Consider the following 7062-nt stretch of genomic DNA (forward strand, 5'->3'; position numbering starts at 1 on the left):
GCAGAAAAACATCGGGACAAATGCAATGAAAGAGCCCGCACTGGAATCAAGGCAGGAGCACCTGAGTGGCTGGTGCTGAGCTCCCTGACCTGGACTGGCTGTGCCGGGCTCCTGGCGGGCAGTTGCAGGCAGCGGTGCCACTTCTGGGCGGGCGATGGAGCCGGTTGCAGCTCTGAGGGCTGACAAAAAGCCTCACCCTCGTCCCCCGGCCACGTCTCCCCGGCCCTGGCCCCTCCCCGCCATGGCCCCGCGCCGCCGCCAGGGGGCGCCCGGGGAGCCGCGGGGGCGGGGCCTAGCCCCGCCCCCAGCCCCGCCCCGATCGCTGCGGCCGCACCTTGGTGACAACAATTAATCAATTAACGCCGGGCAGGGCCCTGCTCCCCTCTCACAGGATCCTGGCAGAAGCCCCCGGTGAGGCGGCATCCCCGGGCCGTTTGTGATGGGCAACAGCCGCCCGGCCCTGCGTGGGTAACGGGCACCTCGCGCTGCAGGGATCTGCGGGTTTCAGTGTGTCATCCCGCTGTCATCGCCATCCCCCAGCCTGCCAGGCTCTGGGGCGTGCAGGGCCTCTCCTGGGGTCACTTCAGGAGATGGTTTGTCCCCGGGGTGAAGAACGGGAGGTGAGGGAGAAGGTGTGCAGTGATGCAATGCCCAGGTGCCAGGGGACTGCAGTGGGACTTAGTGCCCATCTCTCTATAAGTGCTATTGCATTTTTCCTTCTGACCCTTTTAAGGTCCTGTGGTGCCAGGACCCACCTGAGCACAGCACAGTCCCTGGGCCATGATCCTGTCCTTAGTGGTAGTGAAGCCTGGCGAGGAATTGTCACTGGCCACACAGTACAATAACTGAGTTGCATGAAGCAACTCCTCTTTCTCAGCTTCTTTTTGGAAATGAAAGCACTTGCTGATGTACCTACTTAGAAGCCTGTTGTTCTTGTAGAGTTTAAACGTGGATTTTAAAGCCTTAGTTTTGCAGGATCTGCCACAGCCAGCGGGAAGTTGAGGATCCCACTGACAGCAGCAAGAGGGGGTCATTTGCAGATTGACAGCTCTTCTGCTCCCTCCAGGAGCCCTGTGTTCAAGCAGTGCTTGCTGTGAGATAATGCAGATTTCTCACCAGGTTAGTAAATTTTGTAATCTGCTGGCAGAGGCTTCCCTGGGTGATGCTCTGTGAAGTGCCAGCTGGGATATACATTTCTCTTGCAAAGGCAGCCCTTGAGCCCCTGCCAGGCTGAATCAAAACCTCTGACCCAAGCCCAGCTTTTCATGGACCTCAGCGTGCATGTGTGTGGTGGTCAGCAGTGGCCCCTTCCCCAGAGACAAACTCATCATGCCCTGCCAGATGGCTGTTGGTGATTCCTTCCCATCACAGGTCTTTTGATGTGTGACCCAAAGAAAGGGAGCATTAACCCTCTGTGAACAGTGCTGGTCTGCAGCAGTGAATGCAATCACTTTCCTGATAAGAAAAACACCAATGATCAAGCAAAAAAGAAATGTGAGGATCTTTTGATCATTTGTTATTGTTCCTTTCTCTGAAGGTCTCGGGCTTCTCACAAATAGCTCTCCTGCCTTCCTGCGAAGAAATACTTGATAAGATGTTTGCATTGGTTTTTGCTGAGCTAGCAGAACTGATTCACTCCAACAGAAAGGATGGCAGCCAGTGCCTCACTTAACCCCACACAGGTCACCCAGAAAGCAGCTAAAAAAGACAGCCTTATTCTCCAGCTGGCCAGCCCCAGCTCTGATGTTGGGATGGCCCTGGTGTCTGAAGCAATTTGGCAGGAGTGCAGGTTAGGCAGAGCAGATGTCCCTTAGGCTGGCATTGTGCTGGTGTAGATGGGATAATGCCTCTTTTGTAGCCTGACTGCTCGCAGACTGGCTGAGAACTTCACTGAAGGAGAGAAGCCCAAAGAGATCCTGCTTATCTAAACAAAGTAAGAGATGCTGATTTCTATTCGCCAGAAATTTGGGCACCTATATGGAGCCAACCATGAGTGCTGGAACAGAGTAACTGAAGCTGTAACACCCACCTACAAGCATTTCAGTTTAGGATCGTGCTTTGTGAGGCATACCTTCAATTTGGTGGCTCAGGGATTTGCAAACAGTGAGTCATAACTCCCCGGGGTCAGAAATGCAGCTGCTGAGGCACCAGGCATTGAAAAGTGTCGTCCAAGATAAAAGCAAAGCAAACCTAACTGCCCACACACCCTTATCCTTCAAGGCTGAGTATCTTTGTCACCGTCTTTGAAAACATGTACTCAAAATTATACCAGCTTCTTGTGGTTGCCATTGATACGGGATTTACTTCTCCTTTTAGAGCAGACGAGGGGATTGCGAAAATCTGTCACTTGAAAGAGCTGAGGCAAATAGATCTGAAGCTAATATGCAGCACCCTGTGCTTGCAGAGGTGGCTGGCATTTGAGGAGGGAATTGCACTGTAAGACATATCCATGTCCTTCCCACGGAGGGTCCCAGAGGAGCTCCTTGGGCCTCTGCAGGCAACCCCTGTCCCTTCAAATCCAGGATGGACTTGCAGGTCCTGGAGAGTGTGCTGCAGTGCAGCCAGTTTGGTTCCTACCCACGGAATGCTGTCTTTGGGATACCTTTTGGCACTGACTCACTGCTAAGGAAGAAGCGACACACAAGTCACCTGTTCCACAAAGTGTCCCACTCACAGTGGTCACGTGGCACCAGGCTCCTGTCCCGTGACACATTCTGGGTACAGCAACAGCATGGCATGGCCACCTTTGCCACAGAACACCTGGATGCAGAGCTCACGTGGCTGGTCCACCCCATCGCACAACACCCCATGCAGAGAGGAGCAGTGGCACCAGCTGTGGGTCCTGCAGTGTCCCAGGTACTGCCAGCCATCAGCCTGTCCTGCCTGTCCCCATGGCTTCAAAGCCATTTGTGTCATAAGCTGAGAGGTCTCAGGCTCACCAGACCTTCACTGTGAAGGCCTCAGTGCTTGGTAAGTAACAGCTTGCAGAGCCTGCTGCTTTGGTAACACACTGCTTGAACAAAACCTTGATCCCTGAAGGAAGGCCAGTTCTGCAAAGGCCTATGAAGTTCTGTGCTGGCTGTTCACCTCTCTCTGTACCTATTTTTATACCATTCCTATGGTTTAAAAAGCCTTTCAGAAATGTTCCTGTTTAGAGGGACGCAGATCTGACAAAGTAACTGACTCACTCCAGCCTCAGGGAAGTTACTTCACTCCCTGGATCATCTTCTCCATTTGAGTAGGAGAACAATCATATGAAATTAGCCTGCATACCTCCAATGTGGCTGTAAAAAACCAATTAGCTGGTATTTAGAACCATCTGTAAAAGTGGGAAAGTGTTGATGTTGGGGAACCTCTGTAGCTGAGGAGGCTGGACAGCTAGAAGACCTGCAGGGGACTCAGGTGATTGTCACTATTTTTGTGACAGCCTCATGGGATTATGGTTATAAAGAGGATGTGGGCGACTCTTTGCCCCGAGCCCAAGTGTTGGCCATTAGAACCTGTGGGCCATCCTTTTCCCTGTGACACTTGACCTTTCCAGGGTCTTTGGTTTCCACCAGTCAAGGCTCCAGATAACTATTGAGGAGCCAAATGGGTAAGAGCAAAGCTATGTGGTGCCCATCTTACACCATGACCATGGAGTTGTTTCTCCCTGCCTGTCTTGCCAGGGCCAGCATAGACACTTGTCTAAGGATGTCCCCTGTGTTCAGCATGTTGTCCACAGTCTCTGTAGGAGGCTGACTCAAAGGCAGAGCAGAGGTTTGGACCTTCACATCTCAGGGAGAGAGCTGGCAGCTGAGGGAAGGTGCCAGCATTGCCACCTCTCTGTATCAAAGCGATCACAGCTCTGCAGTGATCTTGTGGCTCTTGCTATTGAACAGGGGGAAGCTGTCAAAAGAGTCCTAAGCCATTTTCTTTGTGTGCTCATGTCTCCTGTGTCTGGTGTGAGGGAACATGGCACAATCAGGCTTTGCAGCACTGCAGGTTGGTCCCCACCCTCTCTGTGGGGCTCAGGCTTCAATGGCTGCATTTAGATCCTGTATCAGTGCTTTGTCTTTAAGATGTTCATCCTCCAACAGATGCATTTTATCAGTGAGCACAGATGCTGTTAATCCTTTGTACTATGTGCAATGTGCACCTCAGACGGGAGATTTGCCATGAGATAACGAGATTGCAGTTGCTTCCTGTAGTTGGTATCTGGTGGCCAACTCTTGTCCAGAGCTACCTTTTTGCTTTCATGTGTTGCTGCCTGGAAATCACCTGAGGATTGCAAAGGTGAAAGCATTCATAGATTACCAGAGCAGTATTTGTACTATAGGCAGGAATAAGGGAACAGGGCAGGCAAAAGAATATGGCTGTATTCTTGCTGGTGGAAATGCATACATGGTCATGGCAATAGCAGATTTGTAATGAACAGAATGCCAGCAGAAGCAGGCATCTGCTTTAGACAAGATACAGGATGACAAAGCTTGGTGTACCAAAGCAAGAACTTGCGTGTTTACTGCATTTTAGTTCCCTTTTATAATTTTAGCAAGCTAAATCATTATAATAATTTGAGGAAGCTGATATGGAAGGCCAAAGGTGATGAGGGAAAGCATTGCACATCCAGCTGAGAGAGGACAGCTACACACAGGGATCTCTGGACAGTCAGTTTTCTGACTGTGGGCTGGTGCCACACCTTTCTGGGCACAGAGACAAAGAAGGGTCCCAGGGTTGAGCCCAGCAATGAGGAGGAGGAACTGCATCTGAAGAGCTGAAACATGCTGGACAAGTATCAGGGGAATGATAGCTCCCAAAGCTTTTAATGTCAGAGATGGCCAGAGGTGAGGTAACTGTGTGTCTGTAGAAGAGGGTGAATGCATTAAGCACCATGGGGAATGTCAGACGTTCACAGTTCATGTCAAGGATTTGTAGATGCTACAGCTAAAGTGATGTGATGTGCTGCCCTAGGCCTCTCTGCAGGCCCTTCCAAAATCAGCAACTAGCAGGTGTTTTTGTACTGCTGTTCACTCCGTCATCTCGTGGACTGAGAAGGGAAAAGGAGGGGCCCTTTTGGTCCAAGGACAAAAGCAAAGAGGTGGTGTAAGACATATAATGTTTTATTGCCTCTAATTGGACCAGGAAGATTAGTAAATAGAGATTAGATGACACAAAGGGAAGAAAAAGCAGGAGACATTCTTACTTCCTGGTTTAGAGAACGAGTCCATGAAATAGGTTGAGGTTTCTGCACTGGTAAATGTCTAAAGACCTGTCACTATAGATCCATTCACCTGTGTGAAGGTCTTTCAAGGATAGAGAACGGATTTCTTCAGAGCAGTGTTAGTGATATGGAACAACTGGCACGGGGATTCAAATTGATCCATTTTTATGGGTTTTCATTTGAGTTTTGATATTTTCAAATAAGTGGTCAGATGAGGAAACACAGTTTCCTTTGAAGGATAGTGAAAATCAGTGTGCTGGGTGGCACCAAGCACTGGTGTCCACAAGGCCACCTGTTTATGCAGGTGGGGAGGGGTGTGTGTGTGTCTGTCCCTTCAAGAGCCACAGCTCAATACTTCCATTTGCCACTGTTACCACTGTTTTTCTACTTTCACTCTGCCACTGCGAATGTCGCTCTCATCCGTGCCAAGACATGAGCACCCAGCCTCGATAGCAGGGACCTCTCTGCTGACATTGATCCTCCCGAGAGCAAGGATTCGTGTGTTCTTCAAGGCAGGTAAGATATTGCCTCATCAGCTTAAGAAAATGGTGCATTTCCACAGGGGATCAGAAAACAGCTGTTGGTGACGTCAAGAGCAAGGGGCACAGGAACTTGGTGTGAATTATCTTCTGCATAACAAAGGTCTGTAATAGGTGGTGCCAGGATAGCTGTGCGGTAGAGCAGGAAATTTCACTCACAGCTTTTGTTTGCTTCTCATATTGTGTAAAAAAGAAAGGAAAAAAGGGAAAGAGAGCTGAGGAACACCCTGTAATTTGCTATTAATTACTGCTCTTAAGAACCCAGCATGTGGTTCTCCTGTTAAAGGGCAAGGGACTGGTACAATCTCAGCTGCTGATGTGCCCAGGGCCCAGTCCTGGGGCTGAGCTGAGAGGGTACTTTCCACCCCATCCAAAGAAACCCTGTGTGTTTGGGAGGGTTTTCTCCATCATTTCACTAATCAAAGCTTCTCCTCTTTTGTCCACTCCATGTTTTAACTGGTACCAGGTTCTTCTATAGCATTTTGCATCTAATGGGACACCTTTAAAACCACTAACAAACTAGGTGTTACAAGTTCCCTTCTCTGGGGTCTGGAGCATCTCTCTGATGAGGAGAGACTGTGGGAGCTGGGCCTGTTTAGTCTGGAGAAGACAAGACTGAGAGGTGATCTCATTAATGCATATAAATATCTCAAAAGTGAGTACCACTTTTTGGTAGTGCACAGCAACAGGATGAGGAGCAATGGCCATAAACTACAACACAAGAAGTTACACCTCGACATGAGGAAGGACTTCTGTACACTGAGGGTGGCAGAGCACTGGAACAGCTGCCCAGGGAGGTCATGGGGTCTCCCTCTCTGGAGACATTCTAAGCCCACCTGGACATGTCACCTGCTCCATGTGACCCTGCCTTGGCAAGGGGGCTGGACTGGATGATCTCCAGAGGTCACTTCCAACCCTAATGATTCTGTGATTTTCTTTTTAGTGTTGCTATAAGTAGCTTTGGTCCTTTTATCTCTTTCATTAGCTTTAAAAATGCTTCTTTTTCCTTGGTTGCTCTCCTGAGTTCATGGGCTACCCAAACCCACAACAGTCACAAGCTGGATGAATGCATGACAATATTCAAGTAGTTGCTGAATAACAAACTCACTGTCAACAGAGTAGAAAATATGGATTTAACCTTGTACCCCATGGACTAAGGTCCAGAGAATTTACACAGTCCCATTTTACTTGCCTGCACTATTGATCTGAATAATCAATCTGAATGTGTCTTCAATTGACATCTTTTTACTTTCATCTTCTTTCCTGACAAATGCTGTTGCTACTACCCCACTCCAGACCACAGCTGAGATTAAATATATATAT

The 7062-nt window shown here is 49.2% G+C and overlaps 1 long non-coding RNA gene across 1 annotated transcript; it reads left to right on the plus strand.

Annotated features, from left to right (window-relative positions):
• The first annotated feature begins 496 nt into the window (after window positions 1-496).
• On the plus strand, window positions 497-6331 carry LOC116792184. The gene is made up of 3 exons (XR_004359024.1): window positions 497-1494; window positions 1859-1933; window positions 5631-6331. It is a non-coding gene; the product is annotated as an uncharacterized LOC116792184 (long non-coding RNA).
• Window positions 6332-7062: the final 731 nt, after the last annotated feature.

Source organism: Chiroxiphia lanceolata, chromosome 11 (assembly GCF_009829145.1).
Source record: "Chiroxiphia lanceolata isolate bChiLan1 chromosome 11, bChiLan1.pri, whole genome shotgun sequence".
In the NCBI taxonomy this organism is placed as follows: domain Eukaryota; kingdom Metazoa; phylum Chordata; class Aves; order Passeriformes; family Pipridae; genus Chiroxiphia; species Chiroxiphia lanceolata.